A 19,107-nucleotide genomic window follows, 5' to 3' on the forward strand; every position below is an offset into this window, starting at 1 on the left:
ATCCTAATTCTCTCTCTCTCTCTCTCTCTCTCTCTCTCTCTCTCTCTCTCTCTCTCTCTCTCGCTTGTTACTATTTGTATGTCCTGTGGAGACATTGCTGCATTTATGCGCTGAATTCTGAATACTTCGACTTCCGATCCACTTCGTCCAAACATATTTTCCCTTTGAACATCTAGGATCTCTCTCTCTCTCTCTCTCTCTCTCTCTCTCTCTCTCTCTCTCTCTCTCTCTCTCTCTCTCTCTCTCTCTTCCTTCCATTTGTAATAATGTGATTTATCCCATGTTGCTCCCGTCCCATAACAGACATTCTCTCTCTCTCTCTCTCTCTCTCTCTCTCTCTCTCTCTCTCTCTCTCTCTCTCTCTCTCCTTCCTTCCATTTGTAATAATGTGACTTATCCTTTGTCGCTCCCGTCCCATAACAGACATTCTCCTGTCGCAACTTCCGCTCAGATTTCCTTCAGGGTATCATCGCCAATATCGGCTTTCTCTCGGGCCTGTTCTGCCGTCACGGGAGTCAGTCAGCCAGTCAGCCAGTCAGCCAGTCAGCCCTCTGTACCCTTCTTATCCTGTTCCTATCCCTTTAGTTCCCTTTCCTTCTGGACCATCTCCAGCGTGATGATGTCTTACGTGGTTTTTTGTCGGTGTTTGTGCATTTGCTTTGTGTTTGTGTTGCTGTTTGTTTCCGTATGTTTTGCTCTGTATAATTGCATTTTGTTTGAGTGCATGTTGGTGATTCCCATAAGAATAGCGTAGTGTTGTAGATTTCTGTATCGTAATCCCAATACTCATTCCTCAGCAACCGGTTTCTGCTGGCAAGCAAGATTATTTTCAAGGTTTATTGTTGCAAGCTGCACTAACGAGATCATTTTCGAGCATCTTTCTTAACCTACAATGCATTAGAGGATGCGGGGATGGCACGCTACTGATTAATGATGCTGGCAGATGCAAACTGTGTTCCAGTCTCGCTCCCATCCTGTTGACCACTGGATTACGTAATGGAATCCGTCATTCACGGCTTGAGTAGTTTTTGCTGGTGGTTTTGTTTATTGGCACAAGCTGTTTGTTACTGTGAATAGGGCTTCTATTGCAATTAGTTTTTATAAGGAGCAACGTTAGTTGATATGCCATATATAGTATTTGATTTCTTCGGTTCAAGATATTCCCTTGATATTTTATATCACGTTGTCATTCTCTTGATTGAGGTCTTACGTTCATATTAACATTATAAAATAATATATATATGCATATACAGTATATATATATATATATATATATATATATATATATATATATATATATATATATATATATATATATATATATATATATATATATATATATATATATATATATATATATATATATATATATATATATATATATATATATATATATATATATATATATATATATATATGTGTGTGTGTGTGTGTGTGTTTGTGTGTATGGGCATGTGTAAAATTTATTTGCCCACATTTACAGACAATTATACTTGTATGTATGTATGTATGTATGTATGTATACTATATATATATATATATATATATATATATATATATATATATATATATATATATATATATATGTGTGTGTGTGTGTGTGTGTGTGTGTGTGTATGTATGTACACTGTATGTGCATGTGAATATGTATATTCACTATACCAGTATTGTAGTAAAAGTAAGCTTTCAACCTTTTAAGAGAGAAGGGCTGTTAACAACCAGCCTGCAGTCCTCTTTCCTAGCTGCCCTTTGCCCACAGCCTCCTAAAAATCTGATTACCACTGCGTTTCGGTCTTTATGAAGTCAACCATCCGTTTTAGGGCAAATGTCAACGCACCCCTTCCTTTGGTAAGGGCTCTGAGCCAGCTGGAGACCCGAAAAGAATCTGGGAACTGCAGCTTCTTTGAGAAAAACTCTGGTAAATTTCTTGTATAGATCTTTGGCCAAGATGGGGGTATATCGAGGCATTGTTTTGATGGGAATATTTTGTCGGGGTTTTCTGTGAAGTTTTGTCCCGTGAAAATTGGCTGGAGACTATCTTTCTCGTTGTTTGTGTGTGTGTGTGTGTGTGGGTGTGGGTGGGGGTGGGTGGGTCGGTGGGTGCATGCGCGCCTGAGATTAAAAAAAGATAGTTATTTTTCCTTTATATCTTTCTGACTCTTCAGTCAAGCTTTGCATCGATGGGTCTCTCTCTCTCTCTCTCTCTCTCTCTCTCTCTCTCTCTCTCTCTCTCTCTCTCTCTCTCTCTGAATTGTGGGTGTAAGGTTCATAGCCACGCACCCTAATCTATTGCGTCATCGCTATTCGTGTCGTAGATACTGATCATCAATTACCGTTGCTTGAAATTACTGGGGGAGGGGGTAAATTACCGAATAAGATGAGTGATCGAATCAGACGCTCGATTAGGAATTGCCGTCGCAGACTGAATGAATTTAGTGATGAAATTACTCGGAGCTTTCATTTAATGATATTCACAGTCACCAGAAAGCCTTGACGTGTGCTTGCGAGAGAGAGAGAGAGAGAGAGAGAGAGAGAGAGAGAGAATGATTTTATTTGGAAGATTTTGTAACTGCGGGATTTGAAACCATGTACCCTAAGAAGGAAATCAATAAATTTCTGAAGATGTACGAGAGAGAGAGAGAGAGAGAGAGAGAGAGAGAGAGAGAGAGAGAGAGAGAGAGAGAGAGAGCTTTTATGGTGAATATTTGGTAACTGCGGTATTTGAAATTTTGTACCCTAAGAAAGAAATCAAAAATTTTTGAAGATGGACGAGAGAGAGAGAGAGAGAGAGAGAGAGAGAGAGAGAGAGAGAGAGAGAGAGAGAGAGAGAGAGAGAGAGAGAGATTTTATGAGGAATATTTTGTAACTGCGGTATTTGAAATTTTGTACCGTATGAAAGAAATCAATAAATTCTTGAAGATGCACGAGAGAGAGAGAGAGAGAGAGAGAGAGAGAGAGAGAGAGAGAGAGAGAGAGAGAGAGAGAGAGAGAGAGAGAGATTTTATGGGGAATGTTTTGCAACTGCGGTATTTGAAATTTTTGTACCCCAAGAAAGAAGTCAATAAATTTTTGAAGCTGTACAGGAAAACCATATTAGCTATCTAGCTTGTAGTTTTAATGGTGACTAAAGGTATCGATGATAAAATGAGATAAGAATGCATTTAAATAACATGGTGAACTAAGCTTTGATTTTGTAAATACCTACAGTGAAAGATTAGACTTTCACTGAATGTGAATTTGTTGTTGTGTTTGCATTTTTTTGTGGTTTTATGTGGGGGGGGGGAGGATTGTTCTTAGGAGCCGGTACGGAAGGTTCACATAGCGTTCTGGCTAGGAAGAAAGAATTAGATTTGTTGAGGTAAGTCAATTAACACATTTTTTCTCTTTTTACAATTTATTTCTCTTTCTCTCTCTCTCTCTCTCTATGGATAAATTTATTAGCTCTCTCTCTCTCTCTCTCTCTCTCTCTCTCTCTCTCTCTCTCTCTCTCTCTCTCTCTCTCATCCGAGGTTGTTGAAAACCGCTTCCTTATATCTGTTTGGTCTTCAAAAAATGTGCCATTTAAGTGTATCGTAGGCTCTTTGGTATAAGTCAGTATTATGTTGTTTTTCTTTTTTGGTATTAAATGCAAAGGACTATGCTAATCATTGTTTTCCTCTTTTTCCATACAGATCTATCCGGCTTGTTGTTCTTTTAAGGTACGTATCTTGGATTTGGTTCCTGCCAATTTTTTTAGACCATAGTTTCACTTGAAGACATTTTGACTTCTATTTTAGGACATAAATTCTGTAGATCTCTCCGTCTTTACGATTTGTTATTTCGGGTTAGATTGTCACAAGTCGCGTAGGCATTTCCCTTTAGGGTATGGAGCTTACAGTTGGTAATGGGGCATGAATCATGAACCTAAATTCATGTTAGTCGAAAACCTTGTATATATCTTTTGTTAAATTCCAGTAAGTTTTCATGACGTTCTCTATTTGATATAAATCTTGGACTTGAATCCTTCCAAGTCTTCACTGGTATGGATTTTTATGTTTCTGTAAAAGAAAAATATTGTGCCGGCTTTGCCTGTCCGTCTGCACTTTATGCTGTTCGTACTTTTTTCTGTCCGCACTTTTTCTCTGTGCCCTCAGATCTTAAAAACTACGGAGGCTAGGGGGCTGCAAATTGTAAAGTTGATCATCCACCCTCCAATCATCAAGCATACCAAATTGCAGCCCTCTAGGCTCAGTAGTTTTTATATTATTTAAGGCTAAAGTTAGCCATAATCGTGCTTCTGGCAACGATATAAGATAGGCCACCACCGGGCCGGGTTAAAGTTTCATGGGTCGCGGTTCATACAGCGTTATACGGAGACCAACGAAAGATAGATCTGTTTTCGGTGGCCTTGATTCTACACTGTACAGAGAACTCGATTGCGCCGAAGAAACTTCGGCGCATTTTTTACGTGTTTTTTAATCCCTGCAAGTCTGTCTCTTATATAGGATTTTTGGTCAGAATGCCGTCCAGCACCTTTGAATAAATTCTCGTAAACCATCTCGACTGGTACCCCCTTTTGTTAAAGGGTGTAAAATTTTTGCTTCGGTTGGTAATAAATAATTAGTCAGACGTGAACACTGTTCCTATGTATTAACAGGTTATTTCAGAATTTTTATTTTTTTTCATTCACTGAGGTTCATGAATTTTATATATCTTCTGCATTGCATTCTTTATTTTCTAATTCATTCGTCAGATTTAGTATTGACTGCTAAGACTTACGACTCATAGGCTGCATACAATGTACTTTTTTGTGCAACAAAAAAAAATTATCAAGCGTTTTTTTTTTTACAGGGAACACCTATAGATGTGAGATTAGTATTTTGTTAACTTTGCTCTCTGAAACTGTCCAGTTCATTCATTCATTAGGTTTTTACTAATTTGCATTTAGACTTTGAATCTGTGATCATAATACTAAAGATCAAAACAAGAAAAACGTTGCTTCCTAATTTTTCAATTAGATTTTCAAGGCGGTGGTTTTTCTGTGATGGACACAAAGGAATGCAGATGAAGTCTTTTGAGTAGTGGTTGAATGTTTCTCTTGTTTTCCACCTCCCATTGTCCCTGTTGTACAATCTGCATAACCAGACCCATTTCTTTTTCTGAGGAGGAGGAGGAGGAGGAAAAGAAGGATGAATAAGAGGAAAAGGAGGAGGAGGAGGAGGAAAAGAAGGATGAATAGGAGAAAAATGAGAAGGAAGAGGAGGAAAAAGAGAAAGGAGAGGAGGAAAAGGAGGAGGAGGAGGAGGAAAAAGAGAAGGGAGAGGAGGAAGAGGAGGAAAAAAAGAAGGAAGAGGAGGAGGAGGAAAAAGAGAAGGAAAAGGAAGAGTTGGAGGAGGAGCAGGAGCAGGAGCTGGAACAGGAGGAGCTTCTAAGGGCCCGAGGGACTGCGGCCCATACTTGAGGACCCTCTGTGGAGGACGATGATGAGTTGTTAAGGGTACGTTCTCTATCAAGATACTTTAGGGCGGGGGCAGGATGGTTGTTGGGGGGATGGGGGTTGGACGGAGGAAGCGCCATGGGTGAGCTGGTGCTTTAAGGATAGACACCGTGAGGCATATGATGGTGTGTAATCGATTCCTGTTACTCGAATGTTTGTTTCAGTATTTTATCGGGAACGGTTTTTTTTTTTCTCCATTTTCTAGTCCACTGTGGACAGAAGTTCACAAGACAGGTTAGGGGAAATAACGATGACTGGAGGGTTATACTGTAAGACTGTAGAGAGAAGTGAATAATACTAGTAAATATCAATACTCAAAAACTAAGACGAAGTACATAAAAATATTAAGGGACGAGGCAGGAGAATGCGTAGATTGGAAAATTCATATCAACTGCAAAGTTAATTTATTTTCGTTTACGTAGCAAGTTCAGTGTAAACGTCAATACATTTTTTAAGAGTAGGTCGGTGTAAAGTATTTGCTTCATTATGCTTCATGGGTGTGAGACTCGAACCCGGGAAAGTATGGCCACCAGGATTTTGGAAGAAGGAAGGTACTGGTTTATTTGCAGGGCAGAGAGCGAAAATTTCACATATCAGATTAAACTGCACTGGAGGGGTTAGGATGGAGATTTGATTCACCTGAAGAAATTCAGTATCTATATGTATGCTGCATATAGCCTCTATATATATATATATATATATATATATATATATATATATATATATATATATATATATATATATATATATATATATATATATATATATATATATATATATATATATATATATATATATATATATATATATATATATATATATATATATATATATATATATATATATATCAGAATAGGGGTAGAGTTTTAAGTAATTATTATGGAAGACCATTATGGATTTAGCAATTGTAATAGTGCATAATTAACCTCAGTATTTCTCCAGTGGCCGGGAAATAGAAATCCCCAGTCTCTTGTGATAAAAGTAATCTGAAAAGAAGCATGTGTGTCTTACTGTAATAGTTGGTTTTACTTGGGCATCGCTGAAGACGAAATCATTGCAAATATTAAATATATCAGAATTACATTTTGGCTTTAATATATGTTCCTAATTCCATAAAAATTCAGCCATTCAGAGAGGGATTAACCCTGTTGAGCAGTGTAACCTCTTCTGGTGAAAACGAGGATTCTGTGCTAATTATTACCGGCAGCCATTAATCTGTTGGTCAGTGTGGGAGCTGCGCAAAAACTATTTTATTTTTATTAATCAGTGGACTTGTATTTGTATTTACATCATGTCATTCGGTAGGTTACCGAAGCATACCGGTCATTTAACGTGCTAAATTATATACATATATATATATATATATATGTGTGTGTGTATACATAAATGTATACATATTATTTTTCTGTGGATCAGCGAAATAACGTTTATACAGTACGTACCGTCTTCCAGCCCCAGGCCAGCTTCTCTGACCCGTAACCTTTATATAAGTATGCATAATGAAGGTACTTTGGTCAGAGCTTCCGGACAATTTGCTGTCTCGATCCTCTCCTATAATATCATCGCGTGTGTGTGTGTGTAAAGGGCATAAAAATCCGTGTAGATTTCAGTAAATACAATTGATTCGAAAAGATGCGACAAATATTATGAGCCTGGAATTCCAAATCATCTGGAAGGGCTTGTCTGTCTTCCTAAGATGCATCTTATCGGTGTTGTTTGGCGTGCTGCACCCGTCTTCTGGGAATGCAATAACATCTGCTCTAGTTGATTTGTTTCCACCCCGTGATCAGCTGAGATTGAATTTTTTCTCCCCCGTTCGGACACGGATGGAAGGATTTTGTCTCGGGAACGGCCTCATCCACATGGAAATGAGTTGATTATTGCGTCTCTGACTCCTGCGCCATCACCTCATCATCTCTGCATTAGTCTGGGGGAGCCTTGGAGCAAGGGGGAGACACACTCACACCTGGTCGGATTTAAGTGGAAAATAGAGGAAGGGAAAATACGCCTGGTCGGGTTTAAGTGGAAAATCTTGGAGGAAAGCGAAAATACACTTTGATTTAAATTAAAAATCTTGTAGGAAGGGAAAATGCATTTTGTCGGATTTGAGCGGAAAATCTTGGAGGAAAATAAAATACACTTTGTTGAATTTCAATGAAAAATCTTAAAGGGAAAATACACCTGGTTGGGTTTCAGTGGGAAATCTTTGAGGGGGAAAAGCACCTCGTCGGTGTTGAGTGGAAAATCTTTGAGGAAAGGGAAAATACACTTTGATTGAAATTAAAAATCTAGGAGGAAATTTACGTGAGAAATTCTTGGAGGAAGGGAAGATACACTTTGCTGAATTTAAGTGAAAAATTGTAGAGAAAAGGAAAATACACTTCGTTTGGCGTAAATGAAAAATCTTAGAGAAAGGGAAAATACACCTCCTCAGGTTCAAGTGAAAAAATCTTAGGGAAAATACACCTTGTCGGGTTTAGATATAAAATCTTGAAGAAAAAATGCACTTTGATTTAAATTAAAAATCTTGGAGGAAGTTTTAAGTGAAAATTCTTGGAGGAAGGGAAAATACACACTTGAATTTAAATTAAAAATCTCGAAGGAAGGGAAAATACACTTTGTCCGATTCAAAGGTTAAATTTTAAGGGAAGGGAAAATACACCTCGTCGGATTTAAGTGAACAATTTTAGTGGAACAGGAAATACACACTGATGGATTTAAATGAATAATCTTCGGGGAAGGGACAATACACCTCGTAGGGTTTAAGTGGAAAATTTTTGGCGAAGAGGAAAATACACATTGTTGAATTTAAATGAAAAATCTGGAGGAAGGAAAATACAATTTGTCGGATTTAAGTGGAAAATCCTTGGGGAAGGGAAAATACACCTTATCGGATTTAATGAAGAATCTTAGAGAAAGGGAAAATACAGGGTCAGATTAAAGTAGTTTTTATTTTTTATTTACTGTAAAAAAATTTTGCCTTAGGTATCGTTCAGAGAGGAAGTTAAAGGGAAATCTCATATTTATAAATGACATGTCAAAAGACTGTTGAAAGTGAGAGACGGAAGAAAATTATATGGTTTGAAAGGGAAAGGTAGAAAATAAGAACAGTAAATTGCTGCATGATTTAATGTAAGAATCTTATATAAATATATAAATATATATATCAATATTCATATATAGTTTTATATTTTTATTTACTGTAAAAAATTTATATATATATATATCGTTCAGAGATATAATATTAATATATATAAATCTATATTTATAAATGACATGTAAAATCCACGACTGGAGTTGGCCTTTCGACACTAGTGAGCAGACTGAAGGAATATAAAAGTATGTTTACAAAGAAAGTTATAAATGACAGAAGGGGATTATAAAGGAAACATATGTACCTGATAAACACAATTGAAGAATTAGTACAACTGCTGCAGGATTAAATACTTATTTATATATTCATCACGTTCCATATTTTCGTGATTCAGTTATACATATATATATATATATATATATATATATATATATATATATATATATATATATATATATATATATATATATAGAAATCATCAACACACAATCACGTGTGGAACAGAAATAAATTTCTGACTCACGTCGGGATCGTATCTCAGGTGGAAATTATCCACTAGGCCACACAAGTCTAAAAGAAGTTGGAACCTAGAGCAACTACCCATTACCTGGGCAAGTTAACTGCTTGCATACCATAATTTTCCCAACTTCCCGACTCAGCAATGACCCATAAAACATTTCATTCAATTATCCCTTCTGAGTGAATAAGATAGAAATCATCAACACAATCACGTGGGAACAGTGCTCACGTCGGGATCGAACCCAGGTCTGCAAGCAGGCCTTTCGACACTAGTCCTTTACTTAGCAGACTGAAGGAATATAAAAGTATGTTTACAAAGAAAGCTCATATAAATGACAGAAGGGGATTATAAAGGAAACATATGTATCTGGAAACCTCAGGTGGAAACGCACAATTGAAGTCAAAATTTATTGGAACCTTAGTACAACTGCCAAAACAGGATTAAATACTTATTTATATTGTCATGCAAGCAGTTAGTTCCATATTTTCAGTGATTCAGTTATGGACATATATACCTGATATATATAGTCATATATATATATATATATATATATATATATATATATATATATATATATGTGTGTGTGTGTGTGTGTGTGTGTGTGTGTGTATGTGTGTGTGTGTGTGTATATACACTACCTGGGAAAACTCTGAATGACAACCGATAAACCCCCCTCCTCTCTCTCTCTCTCTCTCTCTCTCTCTCTCTCTCTCTCTCTCTCTCTCTCTCTCTGTTAAGATAGTTGTTTCAGTTACATTGCCCAACATTTTTGACGTTTTATATTTCACCCCTTCTCACCCCCCATTCCAGTCTGGGCTGAACTTGGACTTAAAGGGCATCAGGAGTGTGACTGTTCATCTCAGCGACCTCGAAAACTATGGATTAATCACTATCTGTCATTTTTAAATTTTATTTTTCACCCCTTCTCACCCCCCTCCCCTTCATATTGGGGCTGAACTTGGACTTGAAGGGCAATGGGAGTGTGACTATTCATCACAGCGACCTCGAAAACTATGGATCGGACACTAATATCTGTCGTTTTCAGTTATTGTTACATGTCACCCCCTTCCCACACCCACCCCCTTTGTTGCCAGTGATGTCTAACCCCCACGGTATTCTATTCGAGGTGGTAAGTCATATGTATACCAAGTTTGGTTGAAATTGCTCTTGGGCTTCAGTTATGCTGGAACACTCACATGCACATACATACATACATCAATCCATATATATATATATATATATATATATATATATATATATATATATATATATATATATATATATATATATATATATATATAGTGTGTGTGTGTGTAAATATGGGGAATCTGTCTGCAGCTGGCTTTTGCAGCAAGATAAAAGTAAGTGCAATCATAAAAATTCCTCAGATAAAACGTACCGTATAACAAGAAACCTTAAAAATTGAAGGTTAGGAAGTAAAAACGAATATGAAATAGCAGAAAGAGCTAAAAAAAAATAAGTAGATAAAAGTTTGTAGAGATCTGTCTAAAAACTCATAAACCTGTTTTCAATGCGAACTGTTTAAAAAAAAAAATGAAGCGTTATTTATCGTGTCAAAGGAAAGTAGGTCGCTTTAAACCCGAGCTGGCACGTAATGTTTTCAAGACTAAGTTGTTGAATTCCATTTCCTATTCTTGGTCTGTTATGAGGGACATTTTCATCGCTGGCGGGTGAGTTGTGGCGCGGAATTAAGCTAAATGTGGTATTTTTCATTGGTGCTTATTCTGGTTTTATGTCTTCGAGGCATTTAAAAAAATTAATTCATTAAATATAATTAAACCTGATGTGTCAAATATGGAATATGTCTGTCAACTTCAGTGTATTTTTCCTTGTTTTCGTGGTGGCTTTATGTAATCGAGGCATTTAAAAAAAATAATTCATTAATTATAATTAAACCTAATATATATGTCAAATATGGAATCTGTCTGTCAACTTCAGCTGTATTTTTCCTTGTCTTCATGATGTTTTTATGTCATCGAGGCATTAAAAATATGGAATCTGTTTGTCAACTTCAGCAGATCTTTTTAACTTCTCGTTTCCTTGATACTTTTAGACAATTTCATCTGATAACCTTGGAATCTGGGCTTGGGGAACAAAATGATTTGATCTCTGCATTGTGAGATAGACGTTATTTTAGCTGTTAATGGAACATGAATACTTATAACTCATGAAAACTGATTAACTTGACCATTGTTTTCGTCGCGTGGTTGATCAATTTTTTTTTTTGTTTTTAATGGTCGAATTGGTGTTTAATTTATTTTTTTTCCCGGCTAATCAAATAATGTTTGCATATTTGCTCACTAAGACCATGCCTGCTTAAGGTGTATTATATCGTAATGATTTTTGTCGCTCTGAATGAAATTTAACATTGCATTCTCTTGATTTTCCGAGCGTGCATCAATTTTTTCGTATGTTGATGGGTTTACAGTAATATGATAATGTTGTGAACTCTGTACTGAAACAGTTTGCATATAAGAGAGAGAGAGAGAGAGAGAGAGAGAGAGAGAGAGAGAGAGAGAGAGAGAGAGAGAGAGAGAGAGACTGTCGAGTGTGTGCCTGTGCAAATGAAAGTCATGAATTAGTAAAGTAGCGCTGCGGGAAACATAATCGCTTGGTAATCCTAGATGCATAATTAAATATCTAGTCAAACGAAATAAGTTAGTACAGGCAATTAAGAGCGGTATGCACGCACGTGTCCTCCATGAAGTGTAGGAATATTCATTTGCGCTGTTGCTTTCCTTCCATTTGTTCTTCGTTAAATTTTCCCCCCGTTGGGGGTAGTGCCATCAGTGCGCCTCATGCGGTGCACTGTAGGCATTACTTACGGTGCTTTGCAGCGTTCCTTCGGTCCCTAGCTGCAACCCCTTTTCATTCCTTCTACTGCCTCTCCGTTCATATTCTTATTCATTCTTACTCTCCATCCTTTGCTAACAATTGATTCACATTGCAGCTGAGCGGTTTTCCTCCTGTTGCACCTTGCAAACATTTTTACTGTCATTTTCAGTTTCTGCGCCGAATGACCACTTAGGTCGCAGTGCTTGGACTGTGGCCTAAATTCTATACTCTATTGTATATTTTACATTCTATTCGCTGCAGTTCTGTCTACCCCTCCATCCTTCCCCCTCTCCCCTTTTTTCACATATTCTTACACTTTCTTGGATCCCTGACTCCACATTTTTTTTTTTTTAGTTTGGATGTTTTATGTGTTCCTTCAGCTATCGGGGAACGTAAATCATGATGGACAGATTATTATGCGGGGAAAAAAGTCGATGTGACAGAAAAATACGTCTCCGTGATTTGTCATAACACACGCGCGCGTGATTCATATTGATATCGGTCGTGCTAGGTTTTTGTTTGGCTCAGATATGGTAGTATTGATCAGGTTGGATTGGGTGTTGCGGGGTAGGTATTAAAATTGGTTGCACACCGTCAAATCCTCGAGTAAATCATATGTTAATAATGAGGGAGTTGATGGTGATGATGATGATGATGTCAATGGTAATACTGATGTTTGAACTATATAATGAGAATTAAATGGGATGGAAATCGACCCATATGTGAATGACGAAATAGCTAAATTTTTTCCCCCATAATTAAAGAACCCCCCCCCTTTTTTTTTTGTTTTTTTACAAAATTTGCTAGATTTTGTCAGATGCTGAAAGTTATGTATAAATAACTAATAAAAAGTTTTTAAGAATACTAAATGACGTCTCAAGTTACTTGCTAAACTTTTTAGCGTGCTGAAAATGGTGTTTAGTGAGTAAGCTAAATTCCCTCAAGTACCGGAAGTTGTTTTATTGTAGTTAAACAAATTTTCTTTTGAGGACTAAAAGGCCTTTATATCGAATTTGGTAATTATTTCAGATACTAAAAGTGCTCTCTCTCTCTCTCTCTCTCTCTCTCTCTCTCTCTCTCTCTCTCTCTCTCTCTCTCTCTCTCTCTCTCTCTCTCTTCTAATAAAAAAGTTTTTATAAGCATTCTAGTCTGCAGTGATTTGAATAATAATAATAATTACTATTATTATTATTATCATTTTTATTGTTATTATTGTTGTTGTTGTTGTTATTGTTTTTGATGTAATTAATTTTGCAAGTGACACTTTTAAACGTAAGGTGCATGTTCCCTTATTAGTCATTTAAATCTTTTTACCTATAACCCTTATTCATTAACTTTACGACTCTGATATTACTTCGGCGTTATTAGGCCCTGACAGAGCCAGGTGCATACCCCGAAACAAACCTTGCCATGCAAAAGGGTATTACAGCCTCACGGGTCCTGTGGGTGAAGTGGGGTTGCTAGGAGGTTGGGTGGGGTGGCTGTTGCTTGTAATGAATTTTCCGGTGCTTGCAGTGCCGTCAATACACGCCGGGTACAATACAGTGCTTTGGTGACCTCTGCTATGAATGGGTCATCGGACAATCTTGGTAGGCCATAAAGCGATTCTAAAGCCCCCGTCTCAAGGGTTTAATATCCTCTCTCTCTCTCTCTCTCTCTCTCTCTCTCTCTCTCTCTCTCTCTCTCTCTCTCTGTGTGTTAAAGTTGTGTAATTTTGCCTGTTTTGCCTCCCATTTTTAATAGAACTCTCTCTCTCTCTCTCTCTCTCTCTCTCTCTCTCTCTCTCTCTCTCTCTCTCTCTCTCTCTCTGTGTGTGTGTGTGTGTGTTGAAGTTGTGTAATTTTGCCTGTTTTGCCTCCCATTTGTAATAGAATCTCTCTCTCTCTCTCTCTCTCTCTCTCTCTCTCTCTCTCTCTCTCTCTCTCTCTCTCTGTGTGTGTGTGTGTGTGTGTGTGTGCGTGTGTATGTGCTAAAGCTCCATGCAATTTGACCTGTTATGCTGGCCTTTTTTAATAGAATTCTTTCCCACTTCATTTGCATTTCTCTTGAGCCAGAAGTATGAGGGTACACTATTTGCATAGGCTATCATATACAGTTTGATGGGGTACTCTGTAGTAGGATGCGCACTCATATAGAAAATGATACCAGACACATTTTGAATGGAAATCCTAACAATATACGTAATTGCAAGGGAAACACTTAAGCACAGAGATTGATGGAATACGAACTGTAATGGAAATGATAACACGTAAATTAATTGCAAATGCTGTCATATACAATTTAATGGGAACTGTTATCTCATACACATACGGTTAGGAATCACTGTTGTTCGCAAATTTGGTAGGGAATGCTTCTCATACACAAATTGATGGACGGATGGAAAAACTGACGTACACAATAAAATAGAAAATGATATCTGATACAAACTGGTGGGAAAATTCTGTAGGACCTAATTTAGTAGCGGCTATATAACTCATATTGATTGAAATCACTGTCATACACAGTTTATAACAGATGCCATCCTATTTAGATTGAAGGATAACGCTGCCATAAGCATTTAGATAGTAAGTGTTACGATACATATTTTAATGAAAACACGGCAGATCGTTTTTTTTTTTTTTTTTTTAATTTTCGTATGCTTATTTTATTTGCAAAAACTCAGTTGCTATCTTCATTTGAAGGCTGACAAGAAGTACAATTCGGTGCTCCTACATAGCCCAAACTAGGAAACTGAAGATGAATTAATCCCCGCAAAGGAAGTTTTTTTTTATACTTTTATTACCGTTTGTTCGTGGCTGTATTTTAGCAGGATTATTATGAAAAATAGTGAATTGATTTTTATGATTTTTGAAAAGATCATTGATTACATCTTGTTGCAGATACGATTCAGGACCGTGATTAGTGATTTTTTATGACTTTTGAATTTTAACTGTCGCTGAGACCTGGCTCATCACAGTATTCGTGGAACAAATGTAAATAATAAAATATAAAACGTGTGGAACTATCGTTTCGGGGAAGGACTGCAATCTCTCGGTTACTTTTTTTAGTTACTGATGAAGGGTTTGCTTTGCGATTACTGCAGTCTTATTATTATTATTATTATTATTATTATTATTATTATTATTATTATTATTATTAAACAGAACTACCTTCCCCAGAATGTTTATTGTTTGCGTATTGAAATTGGATCTTGTTATCTATCTTGAGGCTTGAGCTGTAAAAAAAAAAAAAAAGTGGAAAATTACTCCAGATTTTTTCTTCCTAATCATTATCGGTCCCATGACAGGAATTCAGTAGAAATGTATTCATTTTGGCTTGTGACAATTGTCTTTTTTTATAGCATATAGCCTACATAAAGCTGGCTGTATGCCAGCACAGGCTCTTGCACTCACTAGCCGGTCTCAGTACAACAAAGTCGTTTGTACCTATCTGTACAAGTACAGTCATTACAGTGACCCTCTTCTGATGTGCACATCCCTCGTAATTACAGCTGCCCATTCAATCACGCGAAGTAATTGCCACTGTCTCGGCGATGATATGTCCTTTGTTCTTGAGCACAGGCGATTATTTTTGTAATGGTAATTGGAAGTCTTTGTTGACTCGCTGTTCATTGAGTAGAATCTTTTATCTTTTATCTTTTTCTCGACTCCTTTTCGTCTCACACTCCCATAGTTGTTCCCCGCCCTCTTTGCATCCTTGAAAACGCTTGCTTTTAGCCTCATTTTCCATCTCACGCCCACTTTTGCAAGCTCTTTCATATTCCTTTACAGGTCGATTTTCATCATTTTCTTTCTCGTCGTTTAATGTTCTCCCCTTCACCGCCATTCTTTGGCTCATTTATCAACACCCGTCTTCCCCTACCCTTCTTACGCCCGTCTGTTCCAGCACTCCACCCACACTGCTCCCCTTCTCCAGCGGGGGCCCTTCCCTTGCAGGCCTTTCCCACGCCCGTTTTTTTTTTTTTTTTACGCCCTCCTTCCTGCTTTCACAGCAGCCGACGCCGTTCCGTTCCACTGCATGGAGATGCAATCTGGCGACGTTCACCTTTGATCTTTCGTAATTTTTTTTTTTTATCCAGTCTACGAGTAAGCAGCTTTGATTTCCTCATGACCTTCTTTTCCCGTCTCTTATGAATTCTGGCAGTGAGCTTATGTGTGCCTTGTCGCTTGATTGCGCGTATTTGATCAAAATAATACCTCGTGATAAAGATCGATACAGAAAATTTAAGTATTACGTAAGCAAGGTAATTTCAAACTTTTTTTTTATGGAGATAATACGAAATTTTGAGCTGAGTTGCCCTTGGCGGCTGGTTAAGTTTTCATTGTCGTTGTACTGTTGCCCGCATTGAAGTCTCCTAAACAGGGTACATTGGAAATCAACAACATGCGTAATGAAAAATTCCCGTGGAAACTGACCATACTTTGGCCCTGTTGGACCGGCATGTAGCAGAAGAAGAAGAAGAAAATTTTTTTTTGAAGGTGGGTAGGGCCGGAAGGACAAAGAGACTGGGTGTGGGGAGAGTAACAGGTATATATAGTTTTGGAACCTTTCAAAGCAGCGTCTTCCAAATTATTTTGAAGGCTTTAGCTGCAGGATGCAATTGACTTCTGGAAGACTTCCCGTAGAACAGCGATATAAATTATTGATGTTTGAATATGGAGAAGAAATATGCTATGAAAAACACCTTATGTGTACATAAGTTTATTTTTGTATGTTTAATGCAAATAGTCAACTGGTAGTACACTGACGTTCAGCTATCGTGAAAAATATACTATAAAAACAACAACGAAAGGGACAGCTTTATATCGTGAAATATATATATATATATATATATATATATATATATATATATATATATATATATATATATATATATATATATATATATATATATATATATATATATATATACACACACACACACACACACACACACACACACACACACACACATACACATGACTTACTGTCATATGTGACTGGACAAATAAGCTGGTGAAATTAAGAATTTCATCAACAACAAACAAAAAAACCCGCACAAATGCAAAATGGGTTCTAAAGAAATGAGTTATCCTGTGGCTTGGGTTTGTATTAAGGACGATTGATATTGGGAATTAAAAAAGATCTAAGGAATTAAAAAAAGGGCCTTTCTATATATTGTTCACCGTATGTAATTAAAACTAAATTTTACAGTGAAGTTAATTATTAGCTATTAGACCCATTCCTGTTGAATTAATACTATATTTTGCTGTGGAATGAATTATTAGACTCTTCATACTAGGAATTTTGTTATTAATGCTAAGAATTATAAAGCATTTATCAGTTAATAACAGTAAAGCATGAAAGATTTATCAGATAATAATGATAAACTATTTATTATAAATTGCATCTAAAATCACACTTCAACAGAAGGGAACGAAAAAAGAAAAAATAAGAAGCTGTTTGTATTTAATCATAGCAAAGGCCAGTATATGGGGCAACCGGACAATAAAAATCAAGAAACTCGCAGAGAACAAAAGTAAGAAGAGAAATCCGAAGTCCCAGATCACTGTCATCCAATAGCCTATTTCCAGTGGGTAAGGGGAAAATGTGAGAAGTGGTGGTCCCAGGGTAAAACTTCGCCAGCGAAGGGAAGTTTAGAGCCTAAATGGCACTGAGTGAAGTTTCCGAATTGCTTGCTGTCCGGAATTCGTGTATTTCCCATTATCTTCTCAGAAAAGTTTCTCGGCCGCCCTGTTACAAATTGTCAGCCATACGGTCTCTCATTAGTGTAACCTAGTTTTAACCTTCTTCGCTGGCTGTGAAGTGTTTGTTTCTGTCGATTTCGTATTAACAAGTTTTCTACCCCCCTCTCTCTCTCTCTCTCTCTCTCTCTCTCTCTCTCTCTCTCTCTCTCTCTCTCTCTCTCTCTCTCTCTCTACTGTATGTATGTATGTATGTATATATATATATATATATATATATATATATATATATATATATATACATGCACACATACATACATACATACGCTATGGCCTAGTGTACATAGATTGCCAAAATGAAAGAAACTACTCCCCACATTCGTCCTAACGACCGTAAGAGCTTTTAATCATTTGCCACCTGAGCAAACAAATATGTCAACTTTTGGTTGTGTGCCAGAGATATTGTCGTCAGTCAACGTAGAAATCTAGAGAAGAACGAAAGTTAGTTTGTTTGTTTTGTTTTTTTCAATGTGTGGTAGCGAGGATACACGTTTGTTGACATTCGTCAGTCGTTGACGTGAGAGTGGACCGTGGTCGATGCGGGCCATAGATGTTTACTTTTTGTATACAAAAAGGTTCGTAGATTTATCTGGAGTGTGTGAGTGCTTCATGAGAGAAATGTTATAAATTTTTTATTACTTTTTTCTGGTGAATAATGCAGAATCTTTCATTCCATTTTTATTAGTATAGTTATTGAGGGAACGATTTATGGAATGAATGAGTCAGCAGGTTATGTAAGTAAGAATTGGTTAATAGATACAAGTTTAAAATTTTGTTTGTTTTGATGATAGCCTGTGTGGGTAGCTGCACTTCAATAGCTGGTGTTCGTAAAATTCGATCAAATAAACGTCACTAATCAGAAGTCCTTAAATAGATATTCATTTATGGTCGGAATGTGTGTGCTACCTTTTCGTATTTATTTTTATGTTTATGTTTTTATTAAAAGAGGTTTAGTTGGATATTATTATATATATACACACACACACACACATATATATATATATACACACACACACATATATATATATATATATATATATATATATATATATCTGTGTGTGTGTGTCTCTCTCTCTCTCTCTCTCTCTCTCTCTCTTCTGACGCTAATGTTCGGTAGAAGTAATGGAATTTGCGAAATGATGTTGAAATTCCTCCACGCAAATAACAGTTATATTCATGATTCAGAATATCTGTGCTTTGTACCTTTGCTTTTTAAATTAGAGAAAAAAAATATTGGAATCAGCCTGTGTGAGTTGTTGCTGTAAATAAGATTGTTATAATTCTTCCGTTCTTATTGCTTTTTATATTGCAGTGTATATTAATGATAATAATCAGCAAATCTATATTGGGAAAGTTTTTTTTTCAGAATATATAACGTTTTGCATGTCATGACTTAAAGCAGTACAAATTGTTATAA

General features: G+C 36.6%; 1 protein-coding gene across 1 annotated transcript in view; it reads left to right on the forward strand.

Moving 5' to 3' along the window:
* Nucleotides 1–19,107, forward strand: part of cyst (rho guanine nucleotide exchange factor 18 cysts) — a 1,099,804-nt gene that overhangs the window by 168,736 nt on the left and 911,961 nt on the right. Inside the window, exon 2 of the mRNA XM_067081809.1 lies at nucleotides 3,672–3,698. The gene's annotated coding sequence lies outside the window, so the exon portion shown is untranslated. The remainder of the gene's footprint in view (nucleotides 1–3,671; nucleotides 3,699–19,107) is intronic.

This window comes from Macrobrachium rosenbergii, chromosome 37 (assembly GCF_040412425.1).
Source record: "Macrobrachium rosenbergii isolate ZJJX-2024 chromosome 37, ASM4041242v1, whole genome shotgun sequence".
In the NCBI taxonomy this organism is placed as follows: Eukaryota; Metazoa; Arthropoda; class Malacostraca; order Decapoda; family Palaemonidae; genus Macrobrachium; species Macrobrachium rosenbergii.